Here is a 16,732-nt window from a genome sequence, read left to right as displayed (position 1 = left end):
TCATCCTGCTTTGCACCTGCTAACTAGATCAGAGGAAACCACAACATTTCTAAGACATATACTTTACCTAAACCAGCTCCAGTTTAGTCGCATACAAAACACTATATAAAGAATGACTTTTTGTTTTCCTGAGTGCTGTTCTTTGAAATCAAGGCTCTTTTTGGGTAAACCAGTGTTTAAACTTCAAAGATTGTCAAAGGAATTCATCTTTAAAAACAAAAATCTTTGCAATTTTTCTTCTAAATATTTATCCCAAAGAAATAATCAGAGTCACGAAATGCTTTTTGCCCCAGGATGTTCACTGTATCTATAACATATGGAAAGAAAAAAAAAATTCCAACAACCTGGAATTAGTGAAATAAATTATGAAATCGCATGCAGTAATTTTAAATATTTTCAAAAATATCTTATTACATGAAAACATTTTCACAGTATAATAAGTGAAAAAAAGAGATACGAAGTGTATATACAGCATGATCTCAATTTAAAAAATATTTAACTTTCTATACAGGAAACATTAACAAATATGAACAGGTGGTATGATTATGAGTAATCTTTACTTTTCTTCTTTATAAAAATTTTTGCTTTCTTCTAATATTTTTACAATGGCCTTGGATTTTTTAATCCAACGTAAAGTAATTAAAAACATCCAAAGTACACACTATTTAAGACACTTTTCCAGTAGATTAACTAAATATACCTATTGACTATTATAGCAATAAGATATACCGAAGGAATCATCATCTCATCATTTTTACCTCTGAGAAAGTGGTCTTAAATGGAAATTCTCCCTCACTGAAATACAAGCTCCAAAATGTCAAAAAGACATTAAGAAATGGCAAAAACAAGGACATATAAGCAAGTGAACAAATACAGAAAAAAAGCTTCAAAATTACATTCATCTATAAAGGACAATGTATTTAATATTATAATTCAGTGTCATAGCAGAATGTCAGTCTGAGCACAACACTATGTACTTAGAGCTTATAATGTAGAATGCAATAATATGAATATTCAAAGTAGTATACTGTCCTCACAAATTCTATTTTATAGAAAGTCCGTTCCGTTCCGTTCAGTCGCTCAGTCGTGTCCGACTCTTTGCGACCCCGTGGACTGTAGCCTACCAGGCTTCTCCGTCCATGGGATTCTCCAGGCAAGAATACTGGAGTGGGTTACCATTTCCTTCTCCAGGGGATCTTCCCGACCCAGGGATCGAACCCGGGTCTCCCGCATTGGAGGCAGATGCTTTAACCTCTGAGCCACCAGGGAAGCCAAGTATTTGTATTTTATATAAATATATATACACATATAAATTAAAAACAGCTTAAGATAATCAGTTTTATTTTCAATGACTGAGTTACAAGGTTACAAAAAATGATTTGCTGTTGTCACTTTTAAACCAGAGATGGAAGAAATAAGAGATCAGATTTTACAAAAGAAAATGATTTCTTTTAACAAAAAGAATCTTCTCTTCAGAACTATCCACACAATACCAGGTAATTTCAAAAGTCCTTTAACTCAAGGTTTTCTGCTTATTTCATTTTCATTAGGTACTGTTACTTCACAAATGATATTTTAACAAATGTTATCAAACATAATTTTAATAAAAACATTGATAATGCAAAGCATGACAGAGTTAAAGAACCATTATGTAATTGGCAAGATGATAACAGACATTGAAAATTAATTCCAAGTTAACAATTTTGAGGGTGGGGGTTGAAAATGACCCCTCAGAAGTTACCTAGCCCAAGGTTTGATTTTCAAAAGAAAATCTACATTCACTTCTCGCCTTTTCTGTGTTAATGATTTCATGACACTTAAACATACAGATTATCTCCTTCATTATGCACTTTGCCATACTTAACATAAGCAGTTCAGAGTGAAATTACACGGAGAAACATTTGATTTTTCATGTGCAATTTTACACAAAACCTCCTATAACAAGCAATCACAAAGAATGAAGTATGATAAGCCAAAATACTTTGTAAGTTTTAGCAATGAACACCAAAATACTGCTCGATAGTTGCTTGGGAAAAGTGAGAAAAAAAAAAAACACCACATTAATGGCTTTAACGGGCTACTTGGCACAATATTTGAGGGGAAAAAACATAACAAAGTATTACACGTATAGGGCTTAATGCTCTTGTTATCAACCATTTCTCTTATTTTTCATTATATTATGTTTGGCTTTATTTCTCCTTAGCTTGTAAAAGTGGATGGTTGGAGACTATTACAGACAAGTAAAAATGTGGCAAGACTTAAGTGATGAGAATTCTATTTCTGTAAACTCTTTTTAAAACTTTGGTGCTTCTATGATATACTACTACAGTACTTTGTATTTATATAGCACCTGTCTGCCGAAGAGCCAAGGCTTTCATAGCTCATTTATCCTTTCAGCATCCCTGTGAAATACGTAGATTGAAAACAGATGGTTTACAAATAAAGTAAAATCCAGATATGAACATAGAGAACTTCCATAATTTACTTAAGATGGCCTATCTGTGCAAACTGTAGAGGATTAAAAGACCTTGGAGTTTTTTCCAGTAAACAACACAACCTCCTTATCAAACCAATTTCTAGACTGCTAAGAAAAATTAAGCTTGCTTATAAAATAAAATCAGAAAATTTAATGTGCCAAAAATCTATAATAAGGAATGACAGAAATGGTCTATATTTTAAAGAAATAACATTAGTCACTGCATAAGCCACCAGTGATCATCTTCCTGTATAGTTACCAATTTTCCAACAAGGTATTTAGCTTAAATACAGTTGCTTCTCAGGTGGCACTAGTGGTAAAGAACCCGCCTGCCAATGCAGGAGACATAAGAAACTAGGGTTCAATCCATGGGTCGGGAAGATCCCCTGGAGGAGTGCATGGCAACCACTCCAGTATTCTTGCCTGGACAACCCCATGGACAGAGGAACGTGGCACCCTATAGTCCATAGGGTAGCAAAGAGTTGGACATGACTGAAGCGGCTTAGCATGCAATATAGTTGCATTAAAATTGGCAAAAAAAAAACCTGATAAATAAAATTGAAATAAGCCATACTATTTCTGTATAAAAGACACAAAGTCCTTGAGCCATGCCCTCAGTTTATAAATGAGAAAATGTGTGGTGTCTGGCACACGTATGTACTCAATGTTATATAATAAAGTAATAATCTTTAGTGACTTTCTCAAGGTCAAATTTTGAGTCAGTGGCAGAACCATGTATAGAATCTAGTTCTTCTGAAGGAAGTCCAACATACTTCCCCCTTACCATTGTAATTTTCATTTAACAGCAATGCTTTTTCATCCCTAAAACAGTTTATACTCAGCAATATTTGTCTTTCAAGTGCTAAGAATAAGGCAAATTCAATGTTATTAAACATATTAAAATTTTTGAAACTGTCTCCTCCATAACTACCAGTTGGTCCAAGTATTATCAGATCTTTTCCTGAGACTGACATTTCATGATTAGACTGTTTTTAATATTTCTAGACCATAATTTTAACCAAAGCTCTCTCATAACTCAAAACAGCGAGTCGTGACCACTGGTATCTAAAAGACCTTCCAACAGTATAATGTATCCATAAAACTTTTGAAACCTCCAACACATTGAACATACATTATATGGTATGTCATTACCTAGAATAATTATACAGACTCAAAATGTGATCTAGCTGTTTTCTTCTAAACTGAGTTTTATTATTTTCACATATCAAACTTTCCCCCCGGATTACTTTTCACCAAAACAGCATGAGCAATTACAAAGTGATTCCAAAAACAGATACCCAAGCCATCATGTATTGATAGATATTAGATGTTTGTTTCCAATTTTATATCTGCTACTTCTGGAATCTGTACTAAACAGCAAAAACAAACAGTTTGGCATATACATTCCACCTAGATTATGATAAATTCTGATAAGGAATGACAGAAATGGTCTATATTTTAAAGAAATAACATTAGTCACACAGTAGCAAATCCACGAATTTATCATATGTGCTAAGAATATTATTATGTCAGTATATTTCTTGGATAGGCAAGCAGAAATGTCTAAAACAGAATATGGAAAAATTGCAAGTGGATTTCCTTCCTTTTCTCTGTCAGTTTCACCAAAAAGAATCTCCTTAGTGCTCAAACACCATGGCAAAGCTACTACCCACTCCTTTTCAGTAACAGTCACACCGTTTGCCTTGAAGAGACATCAACTCAGTGGACATGGATTTGAGCAAACTCCAGGAGACAGTGAAGGACAGGGAAGCCTGACTTGCCACAGTCCATGGGGTCGCAAAGAGTCGGACTTGACTGAACAACAACAAAAATTTCCACATAGTTCCTGATAGTGCCCTGGATACTGACATTCTGCCAGTATAAATAGTCACAGTTAAGTCTAATGTACTTGTAACCATTTGTAGAAGAAACTTAATCTCAACCCAAATATTACTCACTAGTTATAATTAATCCTTTTACCCAAAATGCATTAAGCCTAGACATTTTTAGCAATTGACCCTAAATGATGCCATCAGATTGGAGTCCTTCGACCTGAGTGTTGATTGTCTGTGTAAAATCAGTTGTTGTTAGGTGCTAAGTAGTATCCCACTCTTTTGCGACCCCATCGGGGCCAAGCATAATTTATTTGTCTGTCCCACCCCAGACAAAGAGTTTGATCACTTTCTAGATCTAATCAAAGAAATTAACTATTAGACTCGTAATCCTCTAATTTTAATGAAAGCCTGGGTTCATTAGATCATACCACTAAAAAGTGAAGTCAGTAATTTTAAACAAGTGGACACCTGCGAGACAAAAGACTGTGGACAGAGAGCCTAGTGAGGATCCTGTTTTGACATGAGTTAATATTATTTTAAAAAGAACTTAACTCCCTACCACTTTAACCTAGTTGGATAGTTGTACTCTTTCTTTTTTTAAGGTTAAATATTTATTAGTTCAATCTAAAATTATATTATCACCTCACTTCCACTAGGGGGTCTATCTAGCAGTGTGTCCTTAACTCCCAATTAACTCAGGTACAGCTTGAGTCCATTTCCAGCTAATCTGTGCTGCCAGGTTAAGCCTGGAGGTCAGAGCTATGTGCTTTAAAGCTGTTCTAGTTTTTAGGCTCAGAAACCCATGCACAGCATGAAAATGGAATGCTCAAGTCACTCAGAGGTTGCTGCAGTACGTAGACAAAGGGTTTTTGGCTAAAGCATACAAAGCCAAAATCTCTTAACTGTTCCCAGTTTCATTTTTAGCTGCCCTAGTTGTTTTCAAGACTGAATATGTGTCAACTGGATCCATTTTTGTAAATAAGTAAAGCTTTTAAACTCTTGACCTCAGAGGTTCTGCTGCCCATTTCTGTACTCTGCAATACATAATCTAAATCGCAAAAACCTTAACATTTTTCCAACAGCAGTCTTAACTTGGGTCACTTGGGTGGGTATTGGTCATTACGGAAGTTTCTGTGGCATCTCATTATTCTGCTAAAGTATTGACAGGCACAAACCCAATCAGCTCCATTTCTCAAATTGAGTGTCCACTGTTTTTGTGCCTTATTTCTGATCCAATTTCAAACCACAGTAACTGATGGTTAATTTTAGCCAAGAGATTATCCACCACTTTCAGGCAGATGCCTAATATAGAGAACAGTTCAAGTGAAATATAGGCCAGACCTAGGTACATGGACAAAGCCTAATTTTTTAAAAACACTATCTTATGGGATATGGCTTAAAATCAATCATTTCAGAATGAAACAGGGCGTGAATAAAAGGACAATTTTCCCAGGAAATAATTAATAAGATATTTTTAAAATGTAGAAAAGCCATAACTAGATTGAAGAGCCACAGGGGAGACATATATCCCAGCACAAACATATTTCAAGCCCTTATTTTAAAAACAGCTTCTGTTTTTATTCTGGATAAAATCTGAGCACCAAATTCCCTTTCTGTTCCCCTCATCCAAATCCAAGTAGAATTCCCTTGAGCAGAGGCTAGTTCACACCCTCTCCCCTTTTTGGTCGCGTATTTTTGGGAAAATGGACTTCAGCCATTACATTCCAGTTTTAAAGTCAAAAGAAGTCATGTGACCATGACCCCAGGGGCATCAGAGACTTGGGGCACGTGATGATAATTGGCATGTGTGGGGCTTCCGCCACTATGTTGGAATTCACTCTAAATTGCATCTTCAGGATCAAGTTTAGGCGCCCAAATACACTGTGACATCTTATAAAGCAGACTATCTGCTTATCTCTCAGTAGTTTTTCATTTCACCTAGGTACCTACTGTGCGGCCTGCCAGGCTCTCTTCCCAGTCCCCACCCTCATCCCCGGTAACAAGTCGGGTACCCCCAGCATCCTGTCTATCTGATCCTAAATAAGCGAATTAATTCTAAACTCAACCTTGAGCACCAACCGGGATGTCGTGCAGATCGGGTGTGGAGCAAGAAGCGTCGTGTACGGGAAGTGTCATAAAGCCTTAAGTCCACTCCACCTCCCTGTCTGGGCTCTTCTGCCCAGGAGACTGGCGGTCGGAGCCGCCAGCACATTAAAGCCAGTAGCAGCAGCGGCGGCGGCGGCAACTCTGGGACTGGCGAGCAGCCAGGGCGCGGGTGGTCGGCGTTCCCCACTCCCCCCACCCCGCCTCTCACTAGGGCGCTAAGTACTGCGGGTGCGGAAAAGTAAACACTGGCAAGTGCAGCTGTGTGGGAGAAGAGGGACGTTGCCCCTCTCCCACCGCCCCTTTCGACTCTGTCTCCCGAGCCGCCGGGACCGTGCGCGCTCGAGGGTGCGGAGCCAGAGGAGCTGAGAAAGGAGCAGACCGGGCGGCGAGGAATCGGGAGAGTGAAGAACGGAAAGGGACTGTCCTAATGGCATGGGGATGTCCTGCTACCGAAAGGAAAAAAGTGCTTACTCATAGGGAGACGCGGTGCGATCGCTAAGCGATCGCTACTGGCCAGGGACGCAGGCGGAAGGCAGGCAACCAGAGCCCCGTTCTCTCCCTGGGCCACCGCACCCCGCGGAGCCGGGGGCCGAGGGGAGCCTGCGAGGTCACCGGAGGCGGGCGAGCGGGGGCTGGAGGCGTAGCAGGCGGCTGGCTCCGGGATTTCCTGAGTCCGGAGCCGGCGGAGGCGGGGGGGAGCAGGGTGGCAGTAGCTGGAGACGGACGAGCGAGGGAAGTTTAGGCGCTGGGTTGCTACTTCGGAGCCGCCGCCGGTAAAGAGGAGAAGGGCAAGGGTTGGCTTCAAGGACTCCAGCCCAAGGTTGGCAACTAGCTAAGAGCGACTATTGAGAAAACACCATCTCCCCCAGTGAACATCAGAAAACGTGTCTGCGGCGGGTTGCTGTCATGGGGGAACACTCGGTCACTCCCACCCATTCCTGCTGCGAACGGTCTCTCTGGCGCCCAAGGCTGGGACAGCAATCTCTCCAGCCTCCGTCTCAGGCCCCCGCCCCCCCGTGCCAGGCATGTTCCCGCCGAGGTTCCTGGAGATGCTCTCCTCTGGACCCGCTCCTGCCCACGCTCAGGTACCCTGTTCCCCTCGTGCCCTCCTGTACCTGCAGAGCACTTACAGAAAGTCGCAGAGTACCGAATCCGGCCCGACTGTCTCCTCCCGACGCACTCAGACAACTTCTGCCGCTCGGAATCTTTGCGGCTGTGGTTCTAAAGCCAGTGCTCCCGCCCCTTCTGCCAGGCCCTCCGCCCCTCGGCCGCTGCCATTGGCTCGGGTGGTGCTAGCAGTCGGCCTGGGAACCAGGAAGGGGATTGGGCCACGAGCCTGTCACATCATCTGGGTGGGGTGTTGGGACAACAGGCACAGGGATGGGCGCCCTGGAGGGATGGGGACAGTAACTGCGGTTGGGAGCGGAGATTGGTCCTCTGCTTCCTTTTTCCACTTCCCTAGCTCCGAAGAGACTAGAAGTCCTCAGAGCCTGGCTGGGGTACCACGTTCTCAAAAATCGTGTAGAATAAATGAAAAGATGAGAATGTTGGAGCGAGAGTTTGAACGTTACCAAGACCCTATTTAAGTCTGGAGAGTACAGTTTCAACCTAGAATCATAAAAAGAATCTGGACAGGGGAAGGGACGTTACTAGTACGCATCAATAGTCTCCTCGGCTCAAATCAGCTCAGGTGCTGAGCAACGCAGAGGGAAAACCTCAGCAATCTTCCCTTTCTAACTAGTTCTCTGGAGCAGATATATGGACAGGACGAGTCTCTCATGTTTTGGGTTTCGTGCCAAGTAAATTGTTGGCCAAAATCACCTGTGTGGTCTGTTTGTCCATGCCGAAAGGAGTGAGAGTTGGAGGTGGGCAGGGACGTGAAAGTTACGTGGTTCCACTTGGTTGACTGTAAACCGATATCAATTCTCATTAGTCTCCTTTCACCAGAGAAAACTTGGAGACATACTCCTGCTTCTTAGGGTACCTTTTCTTCTTCTTGGCCTCTGTGTCATAGCTGACCTCTTTCATTAACACGCGCGGAGGTTTTCCCTGCTTATCTGCATTCCAATCTTTGGAATCAAGAGACTGGCTTGTGGCACAAGAAGCAAAAGGCTAAGCCCTTTCCCGTTCCATTCGCAACCATTTTGTTCAGGCAATGTGTGCTTCGAATTTTTTTAAAGAATTTTAAGTTGGTTCAATTACATCTCATTTTATATGCACTAGGAAAATCTACTAAATTCAGAGTGGCCTGAAAAATTGAATGGTCTTGTCAAGGAAACCTCCCTTCATCTGCTGTTCTGGATTTCTTTAGAGAAATTAACCTATAGTGAGTGTCCTGGCTTCTTAAATGGGCAGAAAAGGAGAGTTCATATACTACCTAAAGGCTAGACTAGCAGAGAAGGAATTGGCACTGTGAAAAAGCCTTGTTAAATATTAATTAATGATTAACCAGCTGGAAGAACATATGAAAGGCACAGAAAGGTGAAAAATAAATGAAAGGGCAATCATCAGGCTTTCAGAAATATTAAATTTCTGGTGTGAGAGATTTTGTACTGGGTCAGGCTAGGGTCAGCATAAAAGTACCGATTTCAACATGTTCATGTTGTGTGGACTGTGCACTATATTGCCACACACATTTACAAGAGGCTCCAAAATGAGATTTCTAATTTTCAGTAATTAGCCCATGGTTTGGTATAGTTTTTGGAATCCTATACACAAAATTTCTAGATACACTGATACAGTACTTTAGTTTTCTACATTTTATGGTGTCTGTAAATCACTCCTGAAGAGCTTCCGGTCGCGATTAATTTTTTTTTTTAGAGTTTCGTTGCTTTAAAATGTTGTGTTAGTTTCTACTGTATAGCAAAGTGAATCAGCTATATGTATACGTATATCCGCTCTTTTTTGAGTTTCCTTCCCATTTATGTCACCACAGAGCACTGAATAGAGTTCCCTGAACTTTACAGTCCACCTGCTTTAAAACTTGGGAGAAGGCAATGGCGACCCACTCCAGTAGTCTTGCCTAGAAAATCCCATGGACAGAGGAGCCTGGTGGGCTGCAGTCCTTGGGGTCGCTAAGAGTCAGACACGACTGAGTGACTTCACTTTCACTTTTCACTTGCAAGCATTGGAGAAGGAAATGGCAACCCACTCCAGTGTTCTTGCCTGGAGAATCCCAGGGATGGGGGAGCCTGGTGGGCTGCCGTCTACGGGGTCAAACAGAGTCGGACACGACTTAGCAGCTGCAGCAGCAGCTTTAAAACTTAAATTTAGAGACTTAAAGTGTCTGTATGAAGGGACTCTGCAAGCTAAATTTTCAAGAATAGGTATATTACTTACCTTAGTATTCTATTTTAGTATATTTTTCAAGTGTTAGAGTTTAGAATAAGTCAAAATATTAAGAATCCTAAGGATGTGCTATTTAGGCTTTCCTGTTTTGTTTTGTTTTTTTTTAAACTTACATAGGAGCTTTATATAAGCTTTAATTTACTTACTAACACTAAGTATGTCAGAATTCAACAAGAGTTTGTGGTCAAGAAATGTCACTTTAATAGAAGTTCAGTGGTCATAATTTCAAAGCCATCGGGTGCCCAAGCAGTAGCACTGCATCTCACTGCCTCAGTAGTTTCCAACAGATAAAACATGCCCTGTTTGGATGGTGGTTGAGATTCCTGATTAACAAGCTCAACAATAAAATCCAAGTAGAACTCCATTTTAATGAAAATTCTTAAAATAACCATTTTGATGTAACTAAGCTACTTTTGTGTTACCCAAAATTTATGTCCTTTTCAGAGGTTAGTGTCTTGCTCTTGGAAACGGGCGTTGGACTCAAAGCTCTAATAAAACTGCATTTCATTCTGATCTTTCAAATCATTAGTTTAAGACATATAGAATCATTTACAAAGTAACCCAAAGTTGGTAGTTTTTTCTATCTATATAAAAGAATCTTGCACAGATGATCTTCAGGGTCTCTTCCAGAAGCTCAAAGGCAGGTTTTCGACTCTAATTCATATCTTAAAAACTGAGTTATAATTAACAAACAAATTATATTAGTTTCAGGGGTACAGCATGTTGATTTGATATTTGTATACATTGAGAGATGATCACAGGTCCAGTTATCATCAATCACCAGACAAGTTGTTATAATATTGACTATATTCCATACATGTACATAATATCCCCATGAAATTTATCTTATAACTGGAAGCCTGTACTTCTTATTCCTCTTCACCTGTTTCACTCATTCCCCCATGCCCCTCCATTCTGGCAACCACTAGATTGTTCTCTGTATTTCTAATCCTATTTCTGTTTTGTTCATTTGTTCTGTTATTTTAGATTTCACATGTAAGTGAAATCATATGGTATTTGTTTTTCTCTGTCTGTCTTATTTCACTTAGCACAATACCCTCCAGGTTGATCCATGTTGCCACAAGATGGATGGTAAGATCTCATCCTTTTTCATGGATGAGTAATATTCCATTGTGGGCTTCCCTGGTGGCTCAGCAGTAAAGAATCTACTTGCAGTGCAGGAGATGTAGGAGACATGGGTTTGATCCCTAGTTTGAGAAGATTCCCCTGGAGAAGGGAATGGTTTCCCTCTCCAGTACTCTGGCTTGGAGAATTTCATGGACAGAGGAGCCTGGCAGGCTACAGTCCATGGGGTCATAAAGAGTCGGACATGACTGAGCGACTTTGACTTTCACTGAGTTCCTTCCCATATCATGGCTATTGGAAATTATTCTGCAATAAACATACAAATGCATGTATCTTTCAAATTAGTGTTTTTGTTTTCTTTTGGTAAACACCCAGAAGTGGAATTGCTGGATTGGATGATAGTTCTATTTTTAGTGTTTTGAGGCACCTCTATATTATTTTCCATAGTGGCTGTACCAATTTACATTCCCACCAATAATGCACAGGAGTGCCCTTTTTTCCACACCCTCTCCAACACTTGTTGTTTCTTATCTTTTTTATAATACTATGAGTTCTAACTCACTTTAACAACACCATGCATAGCACCTAGCACACAGGAGATCAGTAAGTGGTTTGAACTAATGGATATTTTATCTTTCTATTCTTTTAAAAACAAAAACAAAAGGCTCTATACCCAGATCTCTCACAGATCCTTTGAATTAATAGCGTAAATGTTTCCCCTTTGCTTCCATCTCCAATTGTCAGCCCCACATGTCTTTATAATAACTTAAAATGAGCATCACAAAATTTTAAAAATTATTTCTTCTTCCTGTATTCCTTTGATGTCATAGGTGGATCCAAGTTTCCCCATAGGTTTTGTCTTTGTCCAATCTACCTTTCTTTCCTCATTTCCACCAGCACATCCTTTCTTTGCTCTTTTTCCTATAGCTCCGATGAACACTCTGCCCAGTAAATAACTTATTATGTGCACATAGTCTGAGTTATTTCCAGAAATTTTCCTAGAGTAAATTATATGTTTTCCTTTTTATACACTTCTTTTATTAAAAAAAAAAACTCATTTTTATGGTCTACTAAAATGTGGCTTTACTATACAACCATTGTATAAGTAAGAAATAAGGATTTTTGTTCAATTCAATACTAAATAATTTCTTTGAATTCATCTGACTGTTTTCTCAGTGTCTAAATGTATGATTGTGTACCAATCTATTTTTTAATTAATTACTTCTTAATGTATTATTTCATTTCCAGGAACCAATCTGTTTTTCTTTCATCTTATGGTTTATATGATAATTGTTTTCGATGTTGTCAGGTTGGTTTATTTATCTCCCTCAGTACTTTTCTTATCATAACAGATTTGGAATAATAGCTCAAGCAGGCAGGATTTCTCAGCTCCAGTCTTGTCATAACAAAGATTCGAAACAACAGGCTGGTTACAACTCAGTTACAGCTCAAGCAGACAGATCTTTTATTAAATAGACGCGGATATTACACCTCCAAGACATGGGAGTGGGCTGACCCCAAAGGAGTGGCCATGATCCCTCTTGGCTTCTCTGTTTATACTCCCCATCTCTTCCTCTTGGATCTGCCCTGTGCAAAATAGGGCTTGTACCCACCACCAATCAGGAAAGGGAATGCAAAGAGGCTAGGCTCAAGGTTGATTGACAGTTGCAAGTTACATAAAAACAGGCTCTATTGCACATGTCACCAATGTGTCAGCCCTATTGCACTGATACATTAAGAAGTTAGTTTGTATCTACTGTGTGCCTAGGGTAGCATGTGCAGGAGTTGGAAAACTCTGTGGTTATTTTTGTATGATATCTGTGAGGTCTCCTAGATGTGTCTGGGATGGAGTTTAGAGATTGGCTTACATCCTTTTCTGCTAAGCCACCCCTCATTGCTCATATCTAACTTCCTACCTAACAGTGTTATGATACTTTAGGTTCTTGGATTGATCATCAGTTCTTCTTTTTATTCAACATGTCATGTCTTATTAAAAATACAGGTTAATGTCCACAGCATAGAGTGAAATGGAATTTTTTAAAAATTAAGTGGAATTTTAAAAGGTTTTTTACCATTAAAATATTAGACATGGAGGAAATCTTGGTAGACCTGGAAAATTCTTGATCTAGAATATAAAAATTTGAGCAGTTGTTTTCATTGTTTACTAAGCGAGGGGTGTTTTCATGTTTCCAGCTCAAAATGTACACATATATAAGCATATGTGTTAATTCCTTAAATAGGTACTTTCAAATATTTTTCAAACCTCAAAGGTTACTATGAATCTGAATGTCTCCTAAAACATGCCAATCATCTTACAAGCAGGTTTTCATAAATAATTGTGACATGTCCAAGGGTATTTTCAGATTTCCACTTGTTTAAAAAAAAGAAAGACAAAAAAAATCAGAATAAACAGCAAGGTCCTAACATATAGCACAGGGAACCATATTCAATGTCCTATGATAAACCATAATGGAAAAGAATATGAAAATGAATATATATGTACATGTATTACTGAATCACTTTGCTGTACAGCAGTAATTAACACAACATTGTGATTCAACTATCAGTTCAGTTCAGTAGCTCAGTCATGTCTGACTCTTTGTGACCCCATGGACTGCAGCACTCCAGGCCTCCCTGTCCATCATCAACTCCCAGAGTTTACTCAAACTCATGTCCATTGAAGCAGTGATGCCATCCAACCATCTCATCCTTTGTCATCCCCTTCTCCTCCTGCCTTCAATCTTTCCCAGCATCAGGGTCTTTTCAAATGAGTCAGCTCTTCACGTCAGGTGGCCAAAGTATTGGAGTTTCAGCTTCAACATCAGTCCTTCCAATGAATATTTAGGACTGATTTCGTTTAGGATTTACTGGTTGGATCTCCTTGCAGTCCAAGGGACTCTCAAGAGTCTTCTCCAATACCACAGTTCAAACCCAACAGTTCTTCGGAGCTCAGCTTTCTTTATAGTGCAACTCTCACATCCATACATGACTACTGGAAAAACCATAGCTTTGACTAGACGGACCTTTGTCGACAAAGTAATGTCTCTGCTTTGTAATATGCTGTCTAGGTTGGTCATAGCTTTTCTTCCAAGGAGTAAGCATCTTTTAATTTCATGGCTGCAGTCACCATGTGTAGTGATTTTGGAGCTCAACAAAATAAAGTTTGTCACTGTTCCTATTTCTTGCCCATCTATTTGCCATGAAGTGATGGGACCAGATGCCATGATCTTAGTTTTCTAAATGTTGAGTTTTAAGCCAACTTTTTCACTCTCCTCTTTCACTTTCATGAAGAGGCTCTTTAGTTCTTCTTCACTTTCTGCCATAAGGGTTAAAAATAAATTTTAAAAAGAAACTAACTCATACACAAAAATAACAAAAATCTAATGATGTCTTTACTAGGATTAAGACATATTTGATCAACATTAACCTTCTATTTTATAGGTCCAATGAAGATCACTCTCATCACTGGAAATCCTCAAAATTAAAATGCCCCCCACTTTGACTTTCTGCTAAATACATAATTAGTTGACAGTATTCTTTTAAGTTCCTATCATGTTCTCAGCATTGTATTAAATATTGGGTTGACCAAAAACTTTATTCGTGTGGGGAATACATTGTTCAACAAAGTTCTTGGTGAAGATGAAAAATGCCTTTAATTACTTAAAACCAAATGTACTTTTCGCCCACCCAATATTACAAGCAACATAGAAAAAATATGGTCTCAACACAAATGGAATTAATAGAATAATAATGATTCAATAGCAAAAGCAACACGTGAAATAATGAGAAAATAATTCAAGATAGAATATATAAAGGATGCTGTAGGAATTCTGAAAAGAATGAGAATGATTGGGCTAAAGTAATCAGAGAAGGCATCTTTTGTACAATAGGACTTGAGTTAGTTTTTAAAAGATGCACAGACTTGGTAAGGTTAAGTGGAAAAGGACAGGCATTCCATTCCTGGAGAGAAACAAAAGGGACAGCTTCTGGGGCATTTCTGGTATTGGGCTTCTGCTTCCTCATATGCAACACAAGAGCTTCAGATTTGCCTATCCTAAAGGTCCAGTGATAACCTCAACGGAAAGAAGATTGCTTGAGATCTCACCTATTTAAACTATTTAAGAGATAAAATATTTGTTATACTTAGAGGTTGAACAAACTTCCAAATCTTGTTTTATAATGATTAAACTGCAAATTACAGAAGGTCTTGGTTTTGGTTACAGCAGTCCTCAGTTACTTTAGACATAGCCATATTAATCTCCACCCCCCATGAGGTTTACATAACTAATTGGAATATAACACATTTTGATTTTAGAGGTAAAATGAACATGCCTGAAATTACAGGGCAAGAGAGGTGAGTGCACTGGCTCACATGTATATCTTGATTTCACCATTTTGTATGTCTGGGTTATAAAAGCATTCTTTTGAATGAAATATCCAAACTAAACCTTCATCAGAATGTATTTCAAATATTGGAGGTTTCCTATGAGAAGGGCCTGGTAAAGGTATACTAGAGACTTCTTGGAATAAATTGTAAATCCCCCAGTTCATAGGGATTATCCATAATTTTCCACGCCACTAATCAGGCTCCTAAAGAGGCAGTCATGTCCAGCCTATTCTTTTTTTTTTGCCATGCCACAGGGCATGCAGGATCTTTGCTAGAGCCCTCACCACCTGCAGTGGAAGTGTGGAATCTTAATTACTGGACCATTATGGAAGCCCCTAGCCTATTATTCTTGTTTGTTGGGTTCTCCAATAGGTTTGCCAGATTTTGGTGAATTTAAAAGTTTCTGTGTGCATTAGAGTGTGTGTATCTGTGTGTGTGTATGAGAGAGAGAATATAATAGTATTTTTAAATGCTATAAATATTTGCAGGCAGATGGATGGATCAAGAGACTGAAAAAAGAGCTTTCACCACATACGTTATTGGTTAAGTGCTATAAATATTTGAGTCTGTCTACTAAACATGCAAAATGTGACTTTAAAAAGAGATTTACAGAGTTGCAACATAGGTGAACTTTGAAAATATTAATATGATGCTAAATGAAAGAAGCTAGTTGCAAAAAGCCACGTTATATGATTCTATTTATCTGAAATGTACAAAAAGGGAAAATCCATAGAGACCAAGAGTAGATTAGCTGTTGCCATGGGCTGGAGTGGGGATCAGTGGATTTGAAGGAAAATGGGGAGTTACTGTTAATGGGATTCCCTTTTGGAGCTTTGAAAGTGTTCTAAAATGATGGTTGCACAATTCTGTACACTAAAAGCCATTGAATTGTACCATTTAAGCAGGTGAATTATATGGTGTTGTGAGTTATATCTCAATAAAGCCGGTATTAAAAAAGAGAGATTGACACAATTAGGCTGCTTAAGCACATGAAGGAAATGGCAACCCACTCCAGTGTTCTTGCCTGGAGAATCCCAGGGACGGGGGAGTCTGGTGGGCTGCCGTCTATGGGGTCGCACAGAGTCGGACATGACTGAAGTGACTTAGCAGCAGCAGCAGCAAGCACATGAAAACCACACTAGTGAGGATATGACATGTATACAAGTATAGGAAAGATCTATATTGTAAGAGAAAAACTAAACTCAGAAATCAAAAGGACCTTGAAAGATAAGTCATCTACATCTTATTTAGAATGATCCCTTGTCTGCCACTGTCACTGCAAGAAGGACAAAGGACAAAGTGCTTTAATTTACTACAAAAGAGATGTAAACATTGCAGAAACATTTCAACAAATCAAATAAGTCAGAAACAGAACCTGGGTAGCAAAAAAGAAAAAATGATGTATTTCGCCTCTGATTCTTTTAGAAAGGTTAAAGTAATCCTGTGACTATATTTGATTTAGGGATTAAATCACGCAAACGTTTTCATAACTAA

General features: G+C 39.1%; 1 protein-coding gene and 1 pseudogene across 3 annotated transcripts in view; both read right to left on the bottom strand.

Moving 5' to 3' along the window:
- Positions 1-7,656, bottom strand: part of PLS3 (plastin 3) — a 101,452-nt gene extending 93,796 nt beyond the window's left edge. The window contains exon 1 of one of the 3 annotated variants that reach the window (XM_055437848.2): positions 7,548-7,656. The gene's annotated coding sequence lies outside the window, so the exon portion shown is untranslated. Of the gene's footprint in view, positions 1-7,532 lie in introns of all 3 variants that reach the window. The other 2 variants (XM_055437850.2, XM_055437849.2) reach the window with 2 other exon arrangements.
- A 690-nt stretch (positions 7,657-8,346) lies between these two features.
- LOC148773423 (protein CFDP2-like) overlaps positions 8,347-16,732 on the bottom strand; it is a 34,561-nt pseudogene continuing 26,175 nt past the window's right edge.

The sequence above is a fragment of the Moschus berezovskii genome, chromosome X, assembly GCF_049115385.1.
Source record: "Moschus berezovskii isolate FMDL1 chromosome X, NW_MosBer_1.0, whole genome shotgun sequence".
Classification (NCBI taxonomy): Eukaryota; Metazoa; Chordata; class Mammalia; order Artiodactyla; family Moschidae; genus Moschus; species Moschus berezovskii.
Note: the sequence above shows the minus strand (reverse complement) of the source record. Positions and strands in the feature narration are given on the sequence as shown.